This window comes from Stegostoma tigrinum, chromosome 36 (assembly GCF_030684315.1).
Source record: "Stegostoma tigrinum isolate sSteTig4 chromosome 36, sSteTig4.hap1, whole genome shotgun sequence".
In the NCBI taxonomy this organism is placed as follows: Eukaryota; Metazoa; Chordata; class Chondrichthyes; order Orectolobiformes; family Stegostomatidae; genus Stegostoma; species Stegostoma tigrinum.
In genome coordinates this window covers 21,221,310-21,233,833 of record NC_081389.1, presented here as the reverse complement: position 1 = coordinate 21,233,833, position 12,524 = coordinate 21,221,310, and the positions used below count along the sequence as shown (strand labels likewise).

At 41.7% G+C, this 12,524-nt stretch overlaps 1 non-coding gene across 1 annotated transcript; it reads right to left on the bottom strand.

Moving 5' to 3' along the window:
• Positions 1 to 10,782: 10,782 nt before the first annotated feature.
• Positions 10,783 to 10,855, bottom strand: trnav-cac (transfer RNA valine (anticodon CAC)). The gene has a single exon. It is a non-coding gene; the product is annotated as a tRNA-Val (tRNA).
• Positions 10,856 to 12,524: the final 1,669 nt, after the last annotated feature.

The window sequence follows — 12,524 nt, the reverse complement described above, 5'->3', positions numbered from 1 at the left end:
GTGAACTTAAGTCGATTGGCCATGCTAAATTGTCCATAGTGTTCAGGCTGGGTGAATTAGCCATGGGAAATGCAGGGTTGCAAGGATTGGGTGGGATGTTCTTTGCAGGGTTGGTGTGGACTTGATGGGTCAAATGACTTGCTTCTGATTCTTTGATTGATTAAAATTACCTACAAACAAATGGAACAGGCTGTATTACCACTCCAATTTCCACTGTTAAACCATTCATGTCCCCATGTAGCCTCCCTGCAGATAATGTCAAGGCTTGGACAAGGTATTAAAGAGATGCAGCAGCTGTTAGACCATAGTTCTATGGTGATTCATTACCTCTAGGAAATGGGAAAAAATTGAAAGGAAAAAGTGAAACTGAATAGTCCAGTATCTTGAGCTCTGTCAGTTTAAAGTGAAAATTGTGCAAGCCAGACGTTTGGCCTGAAAACATATTAATCGTTTGGGCTGTTATATTTGGATCCGTGTTTTTACAGATGGTGTTTGACTCATGCAAAATGTTTGTTTGGTGTGTCAGTTTTATAATAAGCCAAAGATGCACAGCTGTCCTTATTTGGTCTAGATTGTAATATGCTAACCCTGTTACTGCAGCCCTCTGAGAAAAAGCAGCAGGTACTGGTGTTGCATGTCGGAGTGATTCTGCAGACACTTGGAACAGTGGTTGCAGATAGGTTCAATTTTCTGGCTGTGTCCAATATACAAACAAACAGCAAACACAGAATCAATCATTCCTCCAGTTTCTCCATTGTGAAATGACTTCTCTCTATGGAACAGTTCCTATTCTTTATTGACATAAGAGCCATGCTGGCATTGTATACTGTATACTTTATTTATCATATTCCCTTTTGAAGTGTAGTCACTGTTGTAATGTAGAAAACTGGGAGGCCAATTTGTGCACAGCAAGATCCCACATATAGCAATTTGATAATGGCCAAGTAAATTAGCGATGTTGGATGACAAATAAACATTAGTGACATCATTGGAAAAAAAAATTACCTGCTCTTCTCAAAATTACTTTTGTTGGACCACTAAGAGAACAGACAGGACCTTGGCTTAATGTCTCATCGAGAGGTAACTCTGACAATCCGATGTTGCATTGGAGCATTGGCCTGGATGAAGTTCTGAAGTCTCCAGTGTTAGTTAACTGTCACAAATATACAATGTCATCTACTGAGTCATGGCTGACACTGTAGAAGGAGGGCATGCTGACTGATGAGCCCTCTGACAGGACACAACATAATCTTTACATCATCTGATAACTTGGTTAGTCCTGTATAGTAGGAGGACAGCTTTTCTGGGCAAGTGTGGCAAGAAAGTGAGGGTGGGAGGGCTGCCCAAACCTACAATGAATGACTCATGACTATTTCCATCTAAAGGACAACGGCAGCAGATGGCCTCCCTACCAGAATACCCAGTCTCTGTTCATAGTAGTGTCCAACTTTCCCCAATCACAACAGTATCTCTTTCAAATTTGAACCTGTTAAAAAACACATTTATGTGGCAACTTTCAATGAAATCCCAGATCCTGCAATACTCCTTGCCTTCCCACTCTATCAGCTCCCACCCTTATATCTTGAGGTGACTGCCCCTTCACAATTCGTATCTCTGCTGCATTCCAGCATGCTTCCTCCAATCCCCACATTTGAGTTCCCCAACATCCCCACTGCACTACTGGTCCTGATAACACCCCTAAATTTTCAGCAAATTGCCCCTCTGGACTCATCATCAACATTTCTCCCTCATATGCTGATTACACATCCATGTTGCCTCTACAATCAGCTCTGCAAGGTACATTTCTGCCTGTGGCCAACAAAAAAAATCATTTTAAAATGAATTACTTTGATGTGTGCAGTATTGAGCTTTAAATATTGGATTGACTTCAACATTCACGGGGTTTCTTTTAACGTTTGCATGATCAATTTTTACCTATGTTCTGAACTTGTTGGATCTTGTTCAATGAGGCCAGGTGCTTTTCAATGTCTCATTCCAGAAACCATTCTTTCTGTGTGGGTCTAGTCCAGGGGCATCAGTGTGCTATTTTTCCATATGATGCATAACAACTGCATGTAAATCCTGTCCTGAGACAACACTGATACACAGGTGCCTCCAGTAAGGGGTGCGGGGGGAGGTGAAGAATTATACCATGGGAATTATACTGACCCTAACCACTATCTGAAAGTAGTTAAACCAGCAAAGGCAGAGATTGAGTAAGGGTCTGCCCAGTCTGCATGTTCACCTGTTCAACTTCTTAAGCAGAGATAATGGGAACTGCAGATGCTGGAGAATTCCAAGATGATAAAATGTGAGGCTGGATGAACACAGCAGGCCAAGCAGCATCTCAGGAGCACAAAAGCTGACGTTTCGGGCCTAGACCCTTCATCAGATGAAGGGTCTAGGCCCGAAACGTCAGCTTTTGTGCTCCTGAAATGCTGCTTGGCCTGTTGTGTTCATCCAGCCTCACATTTTATTATCTCAACTTCTTAAGCAGATGGGTTTCTAAGAAAGCAGCCGGAAGAAACCTAGCAGAATGGGAAATGCAGTGAGCCATGGAGCATATTGTTCTCTGGACTTACTGAGTCAAATATGACTCATCAGCCAGGTAAGTGAGTCACTTTTCCTTAAAAGTTCTTGAGTTTGAATTGGTCTGAAGGGCAGCTGCACATTGTCTCATTGTTTCACTTGGAGCATCCAGCATTCAAATAATCCTATAAATTGAAAAGGCTTATGTAACACCAACACCTCTTTGCAGGCTGCAAGAAGTTGCTTGTCACCTGATAGCCTAATTAGCTGTTTCTGCACTATATCCTGTATCTCACAGAATGCCACTTTACAGCTCTTAGTTTGAAAAAAATGCAGTGTGTTTTCCTATGCCCCTTTACATGTTGCTAGGGATGGTAGAGAGATGGTTGCTAGATGATAGCGAGGGGTGGAGTAGGAGGGAGTGGAGGTGGAGTGGGAGGGAGTGAAGATGGGGCTCAACATTCCAAGGGAGCAAGAAGTCAGTTGTTGGAGCAGGTTCTCCAATCAGATGGTGGAAGCAGACAGTATTGAATAATTTCAACGTCAATTACATAAATCTCTTTCACAGAACAATATTTTGGAATATGAGTAATTGTATGTGAGCAGTTTGAGCCATGATGTGTGGGGGAGTTTACGGTGCTGAGTGAGGAATGGGTGACTTTCAACCAATGGTTCCCAAATCTCTCCAGGATCGAGGGTTTTCCTCACCTCACATCGGAGTCTATTGGACTCATTGGTAGACATTGATCACTGTGATTCTTCAATAACTCCCATTTTCATTGTATCATGTGCCGATCAGGATGGGGAAGGAGAATTTGATGGATTTTTGACAAACAGCAATTTCCATATTTCTTTAAGATGTTGATGTAATAATTTGGTCAAAATGCACACACAGGATAGAAACATCAGCCAGAGATAAAGGTGACATTCTGTATAATGTCTGCACAAAAACATGATGTGGAGATGCCACTGTTGGACTGAGATGTACAATTACACAACACCAGATTATAGTTCAACAGGTCTATTTAAAATCGCAAGTTTTCAGAGTGCTGATCCTTTGTCAGATGAAGTAAAACAGATCGTATAGCATACCATAAGTGATCCCAACCCAAGCTTCTGACCCACTCAAGCTTCCTTTCCAAGTTACTAGACTATAATTCAAGGAACCTTGGCTGCTTTACTCTCTTCCGTAAGAGAAAAATTTAAGGTCATTGTAAATTCTTCACCGTGACCCTGAAGAACAAACTCAGCATTCATTGATGGTTTACTTCGGTGCTTTACCAGACTCTATGGCTCAGTAGCCACACCATCATGAGCATTTATAAACAACAGGAACAGTCCCAATGCGGCACTTACAATCAAGTGCTCTGCAGTGACATACATCCACATGGAAACAGTGACCCATAAATATTCCATGAAGATATGTGTCAGTACCAAGCACAACAGCTTCTGTCACTCAAGCATAAAAGAGTCAGCTAATTGAAATTAGAAGAGAAAACATAAATTCATGAGTTCTAGAATGCAACACAATGCAAATGACAGTTTGTGAGCTTGTACTTTAAATTTCCTGAGGCAGGAATCAACTGCACTATTATGCTTGTATTTATACTGCACTTCATTATATCAAAGAGATGTCTGAAAGCAGTTCATACAGTGGTACTGTTGTTACGTAGGCAAATACAAGAGCAAGCAACTGTAGAAAGTTATTAGATTAATGATCAAGTCATTGGAAACAAAAACAGAAATTACTGGAGAAACTCAGCAGGTCTGTTAGCATCCATGGGGATAAAGCAGAGTTATTGTTTCCAGTGACCCCTCCTCAGACATTTGCAGTTCTTTGTTTTGTTATAGATCAATTAATCTGTTTTGATATCTTCAAACATTTGATTTTAATTTCCACTTTAACAGGGAATGAAATATTAACTAAGCACTGCATTTGAAGCATCCTTTACTATGCTGAACTTCTTTAATGGTGTACTCAAATGTTAGCTTAGACTCTTAAATGCAATCTGAACAAGAGCCTTCTAATTTGGAAGACTGGGTGCCATCAAATGACCCTAGAAGTCACTGTTGACATTAACATTTAACATACTAACAGGGATATAAATGTCACTGGCAGAGCTGATGTTTATTGTCCATTGCTAATTGGTGAGTTGCTTTCTACAAGCATTCTGTCCACATACATCAACAGTGATGTTAGGTAGGACATTACAGGGCTTTTCCCCAGCAAAGTTAAGGAACAGCAATATACTTAAGTTGGTGGAAGCCTATAACCTTCCAAAACCTGACACCAGGGCAGAATCATACAGGGGCCTGAATGGCAAGAATCACAGGAGAAGTTCAGTGAGGCCTTTCTCAACATCAGGAACAACTAACCACTTTTTCCAACTAAACTCTGGGCATCAAGAAGCAATTCTTGCTAGGCAGTGACGAGCTGCCTATAAAGAGGGATTATTGCTTGATTTCAGTCTCACTGACTGCACATCTCAGCTCATTACTATGTAGCTTCCTACGTACTATCCACTGCAAGAAAATTAAACACTGAGAATTCTCGACAAGGACGTTACAGCAGTACCTGGAGACTCTAGCTCATTGCTGGCTCCTCTGTGCTTCCAACATCCTACAGCATGCTCCAGGGCACTGGCTGCACTAACATCATGTTCACAAACCTTGGCATTGAACAACTGCCAGTTTCTCCACATCATTATGGTGCATTTCCAATCAACTTATAGTTCATTGCTGCACCATGCAATGCTGTTGCAAAGACACTTTACATGCAAAGACAGGCATCCAGATCACAGATTAGACCAGGCAGCATCTCAGGGCTGTTTACTTGCTCTCTTAGTGATCATTCATTTTCAGGCAAACACAACATTCATGGTGTACCAACGTTGCCTTTTTGTCCTTTGCTCTTTCAGTTAGCAACACGAGGTTCAAGAGAGATAACAAGGTGTAGAGCTGGATGAACACAGCAGGCCAAGCAGCATCAGAGGAGCAGGAAAGCTGATGTTTCAGGCCTGACCCTTCTTCAGAAAAAATCAGAAAATTTTCTGAAGATGGGTCCAGGCACGAAACGCCAGCTTTCCTGCTCCTCTGATGCTGCTTGGCCTGCTGTGTTCATCCAGCTCTACACCTTGTTATCTCACATTCTCCAGCATCTGCAGTTCCCACTATCTCTGAAACAAGATTCAATTTTTGTGTCTTCTGACAGAAGGGTCACTGAGGTTCATTGGACCCTGAAACATTAATTCTGACTTCTCTCCACAGATACTGCCAGACCTGCTGAGCTGTTCCAGAAATTTATATTTTTGCTTTTGATTTCTGCAGTTCTTTTGGTTTTTATTTGTCTTGCTTTTGCATTTAGTGGCAAGAAGCTTGTCATGGTTGTCAGATGTCCTCAACGAATTCAAGAGAGATGGCCTTCAGTCAAGTGGTCCTACATAGTAAGTCAAGGGTAGCCTCCAAAACCAGTCTATAGCTCGGACAGGTTCAATAAGCCACTTGCAGCAGTCAGAGTCATGCCTTGAAAAGAGTATTGAGCTGAATGTTGAGCAGACCACCACCGATTTTCCCTTTAAACGGCGTGTGCAGTCGCTCTGATCCGTACACAGCAATTGCTGTCAATACAGCGACTGTGACACTGCCCTCCGCTTCCAGCCCCATTTCTGCCCCATTGTGGGCCATTTTCTCCTGGAATAAGAAAAAGAGAAGTATTAAGGTATACGAAAATGTGGGCACAGCAGTCAGTGCCAGGGCAGGTTTAGGTAAAGAGGTGAGTTGTCCTGCGTGAGTGAGTACTCAGCGCAGACAGCACGCAGAGTTAATGGTGTTACTGGTTAGTTGGGGGTTGGAGACAGTGAGAGTGGGGGAAGATGTTGCAGGCATTAGTGACAGTGGTATGGCATTAGCATTGGTGGAGAAGACTGCAATAGCACAGAAAGAGTGAATGTGATGTAGCAGAGAGAAGATGGTGGAGGAACAGAGATAGTCACGAACCAACTTCATATGTTGCTGGGCATTCTTCCAGACAACTGAGACTGCACTGATCCAGATAGCAATCTCACCCGAGGCTGGCCGGGTCTGGTGTTGAGGCCTCCTCTGGCAGATCTGAGGGAGGAGGATGTCCCTCCTCTTCATCACGTCAATCAGAACTCCAGATCCCTGTCCATAAAGTGAGTTGCTAATTTCCCCTTATCTATCATGTTCAAGGCAAACATAATAAACTGTGCAGGGCAGTTCCAGATTGACAGTGCTCCTCCAGATGCACCATGGCATAAGTGTCAGGAATGCCAATTAATTCTGAATTATCCTAGCAATGTCAGGTTCTTTTGATAGAATGATGTTAGCATCGGATGACAGCATCAACTTAGGGGAGGGATAGGTCATCCATGAGGTAAGTCTGGAATGACATGGCAAGAAAGCTCATGAGGCACCACGGACAAAAACTTGACAAAATTACCATTTACCTAAAAAAAAGCCTCAGGCTTTTAGCCTGGGCTGTACAATTTAGCCTCAAGTGTCCACAGTAATAGCCATCTCCATTAACTTCATGGTTAATTTGATAAACTTACCCACACCAGGTTCAAAATTTTGCCTGTAAGCTGCTAGAGCACTGTAGGTACCAGTGAAATGATTTGGTTATGACAGGCTTGCACATAGCTTGTCCAGACAGGCTCAGTAAAGTGTAAAAAAGTACCCAAAATTTCTGGATTAACTAGGTACAAATACTGCTATCACTGAAGTTCAGATTCCCTCACTTGAACAATATTTACTGACAGGTACTTTTTTCCTGTAGACTTCCATTGATTTATTTTCCTTGGCAATATTATTAAGTCTTTAAAGTTTTATAAGGTAAACAAAGCGTGTAGTTAAGGATTTCACTCGAAAGTGTCTAAACACGGAGATAGCCAAGGGCATAAAATTAGAGGTGCAAGAGTTTAATTTCAAAAAGCTTTGCCAAAATGAAAAATTCTCACTTACAAAATGCAAAAATGGCCTAGCCTGCATCTTCCTATCTGCTTAATGGTAGCATACCCTCCTCTGGGTCAGAATGTTGTGGGTTCTAGTCCCATACTGGGAATGTGAGCACATAATTTAGGCTCTCATTTCAGTGCAGTACTATAAAAGTAGTGCACTGTCGGAGATGCCAATTTTCAGACACAGTGTTAAACCAAGCCCCTCCTACCCTCTTAAATAAATGCAAAGAATATTCCTGGAAAATACTCATTCCCCCAATCAATATTAATAAACAAATCAAATGATACTTTCATATTGATGTTTGTGGAATCTTGTTTTTTGCAAATTGGCTGCTATAATTCCTGCATTACAAAAGGTACTCATTTGGGATTAAAAGCACCGTGGGGACATGCTGAGGCTGTGAAAGGCTTTCATTTTGCTTTATGAAAGCATGGGACACAATCCCATTTCCAATGTTGAAACAGGATTGGACTATGTAATGTTTCAATAAGGACTGCATTGACCTAGCAAAGGTGAGAAAATCAACAATTATATTTGAACTCCCTCTAGCCTTTATCTTCAGAAGGTGTTTATTACTGCTGGGTAAAGTTCTACAGCTGTTGGCTGACTGTGGTCGAGTTTTCTGTGAAGAATGATGTCTGGCAGGGGTAGAAGAATCAAAGGAGCTCTTCATGATCACACCCAGAATGTCACCAAACTAGTTCATGTGGTGGTGTCAAGCAGATCTCAGGTCAACTCTATATTGAAACCTTCTGGGATGTATATTTTATTTAAAGGTTTTTAGAAGGTTAATGCTGCAGACTGCATTAAACTCCACCCAATCTGTTGATATCATAAGGACTTGAGTGGAGAAAGGGAGATTATCTCAGGGACAGACCTATTATCCTAAGTTTTGCAAAAGCACGGGGAATAATGTTTACCATATTAATGTAACTTGTAACTAATTGCTGTCATGCAATAAACTACAACTTGTTTAAGGGCTTCTTTCAACTTTCTATTTGTTTTTTTCAACCACTTCAGATGACATAAGCCCTGAAGGCCCAATAAAGAAATGACAATGGTGGCAGTGATAATGGGAATTGCAGATGCTGGAGAATCCAAGATAACAAAGTGTGAAGCTGCCGCACCTTCATTTCCTACCTACTAACCTCATCCCACCTCCTTGACCTGTCCATCTTTCCTGGACTGACCTATCCCCTCCCTACCTCCCCACCTATACTCTCCTCTCCACCTATCTTCTTTTCTCTCCATCTTCGGTCCGCCTCCCCCTCCCTCCCTATTTATTCCAGAACCCTCACCCCATCCCCCTCTCTGATGAAGGGTCTAGGCCCGAAACGTCAGCTTTTGTGCTCCTGAGATGCTGACTGGCCTGCTGTGTTCATCCAGCTCCACACTTTGTTACAATGGTGGCAGTGATTGGCAACACGTGTTAAATAACAAGATTTTCCTGGAGAATGTGTTCACAAGTGCACTCACCTAAAATGAGATTCCTCAGCGCAAAATTTCACTGTGTGGCTATCATACATGCTCCAAAAGAGCAGGGGCAATATTCTATGGATATAGCAGCTGAACTACATGGCCCTCTCCTCAGATTTCTGGTTATCGCTTTTCCCATGTGCATCTGGACAATGACAAGTTAAAGGGTACGGAAAAACTAGGTAACATAAAATAATCTCATCCTCATCATATTATTGTTGGTCACTCACATTGGTTCGATCCACCACAAAATGCAATTACAAGCCAGTATGAACTGTGGTTTATGTGATTCACTCCTTTGATTTGATTTGTTTTCATTTTGATTTGATTCATTATTGTCACATATACCAAGATATAGTGAAAAGTGTTGTTTTGCGTGCTAACCAGACAAATCATACCTTACATAAGTACATTACGTTAATAGAACTGAATGCAAAACATAGTGTTACAGGTGTAGAGAAGGTGCAGAGAAAGATCAACGCTAATCTAAGTAAGAACCATTCCTAAGTCTGATAACAGTGGGGAAGAAGCTGTTCTTTGTGTTGGATATTAAATCCTGTTATCTCCCAACTTAATGGAAGTCCAAAACATTTGGGCCTGGTGATGTACACAGGAAGTGGGAGCAGGAAGAGGCCATTTGGCCCATCAAAACTATTCCTAGAGTCAGAGAGATATACAGCACAGAAACACACCCTTCAGTCCAACTCGTCCATGCCAACCAGATATCCTAAATAAATCTAGTCCCATTTGCCAGCATTTGACCCACATCCCTTTAAACCCTTACTATCCATATACCCATCCAGATGCCTTTTAAATGCTGTAATTGTACCAGCCTCCACCACTTCCTCTGGCAGCTCATTCCATTCAATAGGATGGATACTGGCTGATCTGATTATGGACATACCCCTTTACTGTCTATTTTCCATAGTCATTAGCTCTCTTGTAGATCCCTTGTACATCTTCAGCAGTTGTAAAATCCAAAAATGTATAGCAATATCTGTAATAAGTGATAAAGCAATGCACTAAAATCACAATATCTTAAAATTACTCAACCAAAAATGAATCTCACACACCTAACCATGCAAAAGGTATTGCCTGTTGCACTGTTTCTCGTGTGGTATAACAAAAGCAAAATATTTTAACATTTACAAAGAAATACTGATGTAATTTCCCAAGTAGATGACTTGTGGGTATGTACAGCAATTAAATATGTTCATGAACAATGATTTAAAGCAAACACCAATTCAACAAGAGAACTGGAAATCTGTCTGCAAATGTGTGAATTTGGTTTTTAAGTTTCAGAAACTTGTTAAAATTCATCATGTTTATATAGGCCTTAGTTTTCCAAAAAGTATGAGTCTCTTGAGTTAATCTTTAAAGTTAATCTTTAAAGTTTAAAAACTTCTTGTGCACTCTATTCTGCAAATCAAAGAAATCGTGCCATTCGGCCCATCGTGTCTGCGACAGCTTTTCAAACGAGCATAGTTACCAAGTGCCAATCTCCTGCTTTCCCACTTCCCATCCCTGCGTTTTGCATTTTTAGTTCAAATGATCGTTGCATGCCCTGGGTTGAATGCCTTGACTGAAACTTGCCTCTACCACAGTTGCAGGCAATGCATTCTGGACCCTGACAACTTGGCTGAGTGGTAAAGTACTTTCCTTGTATCATGTTAAATGATTCTTTAAGATTTTTATTCCAAGACTGAAAGAAATCAATGCAACAACAATTATTTCGTCTGACGGGTCAAATCAATTTTGATTTTTCCAATTAAAAAGAAACTTTTTTTTAAAAAAAAGTGGTGTTTCCGCCCGGGGTCGAACCGGGGACCTTTCGCGTGTGAGGCGAACGTGATAACCACTACACTACGGAAACCTGTGTGTTTGGTGACTTACAGCCAGGCTCTTTCAAGGCTTTATTGACCAACTTTTATATTCTATCTATTGGGTTTAATATCAGTTTTATCTTCATCAGTCCCGGCAGTAATCACCTCGCGGATGAAAAGGGGGAACATATTCCATCATCCAGCCGGCGAGCAAAAAGCTCTCACCGAGGTAAAGGTCTTTGTTGAAGTTTTTTTTCGTTTATTAACGTTCAACAGTCGTTGTGGAACCGTTTAAAAGGCATTATTTTACCTCAGAAGTATATATAATAAAAATCTAACGTGTACGATACAGTAACGAGTTTTGCCCTCCCGTCGTGTTCCACTCTCCGCGGTCAAAGAGCGGAGATTATCTTCATTTCACGTGAAGGGTGAAGGACAGAAACGACCATTTTTTAATCACTTTATCACAAAAAAATGAAAAACTCAAACGTTTCGACGGGACGATGCAACCCCCGCCAATTAACCTGGTTTTGATTGACAGAGAGAGAAGCCAATGGGGACTGGCGAATCTATGATTGACGATCTGATCAGCCAATAATAATTGGGGTGGGTGGGCCCTAGGGCTGGGCGGGACTCTCGCGCTGCTGGTTGAGGCGGGACCGTTTGATGAAGGCCCCAGGACCGAAGTGTCAGCTTTCCTGCTCCTGAGATGCTGCTTGGCAAACTGTGTTCATCTAGCTCCACACCTTGTTATCTCTGATTCTCCAGCATCTGCTGTTCCTACTATCTCTGAAACAATTTCAACCCCGTTCGAAATTGTTTTTGATACAGGTTCACTGAGCAGATCCTTCAAAACCTCCTAGATGGAATGGCGTTGCTCACCGATAAAGGGCTTTGGACCTGATGCCTCTAAGTTTTGTTTTAAAATGTCTGCCACCCTCACTCCTGGTTCTCTTAAGGTGCCTGAACTCCCTGGAAATATAATTTCAGCCTCTCCGCCCAGTGATTAGTTTATTCAGAAATGTTGGAACAGGAGTTGAATCATTTATTGTCACATGTATTCAATATAAAATACAGTGAAAAGTGTGTTGCCATGCATAGGCACAACAAATTTTAAAAAAGATAACCTAAAGAGAGTGCAACCTTTCCTTTTCTGCTGCTACAGTCCCGCTCTGGTCTTCCCAGCTCACGCCATGCTGCTGCCAGGGGCCCACATGACACAGAAGCGAGAGTCCTGCTCCAGGCTGACAGAATGTGTAGCCACGCTGCCTCTGATGAAGCTACCACCGCTTCAGAGCCTGTTGAAGTCACCTTCCTACCAAAGAACTCTCTTTATCAACTAGGTTTGAGAAAGAAGAAGGGCAAGAAGGATGAAGAAAAGTCTGAACACAGAAGTCTAGACACTGCCAACTCTGCTGCTGCTGCTGCTGCTACTGCTGCTGCTGCTATCTTGGACTAAAACAGAGAGAAACAATCAGTAGGCCATTCAGTCCCTCAAGGCTGTTCTGCTATTCACTAGAACTTGGCTGATCTGTGGCCTAACTCCATATTTAGTATGTTCCTGATTTAGAAGTGTCTGATTTACAAAGGCTTGTACTGGAGATCTCATGTAGGAATGTAATTGTAAATACCTGATATAAGAACAAATTTTTTGTCCTTGTGAATGGCAGCTTTATATTGCCGTGTGTCGTGTTCCAACAACATGTACAAATTGATTTG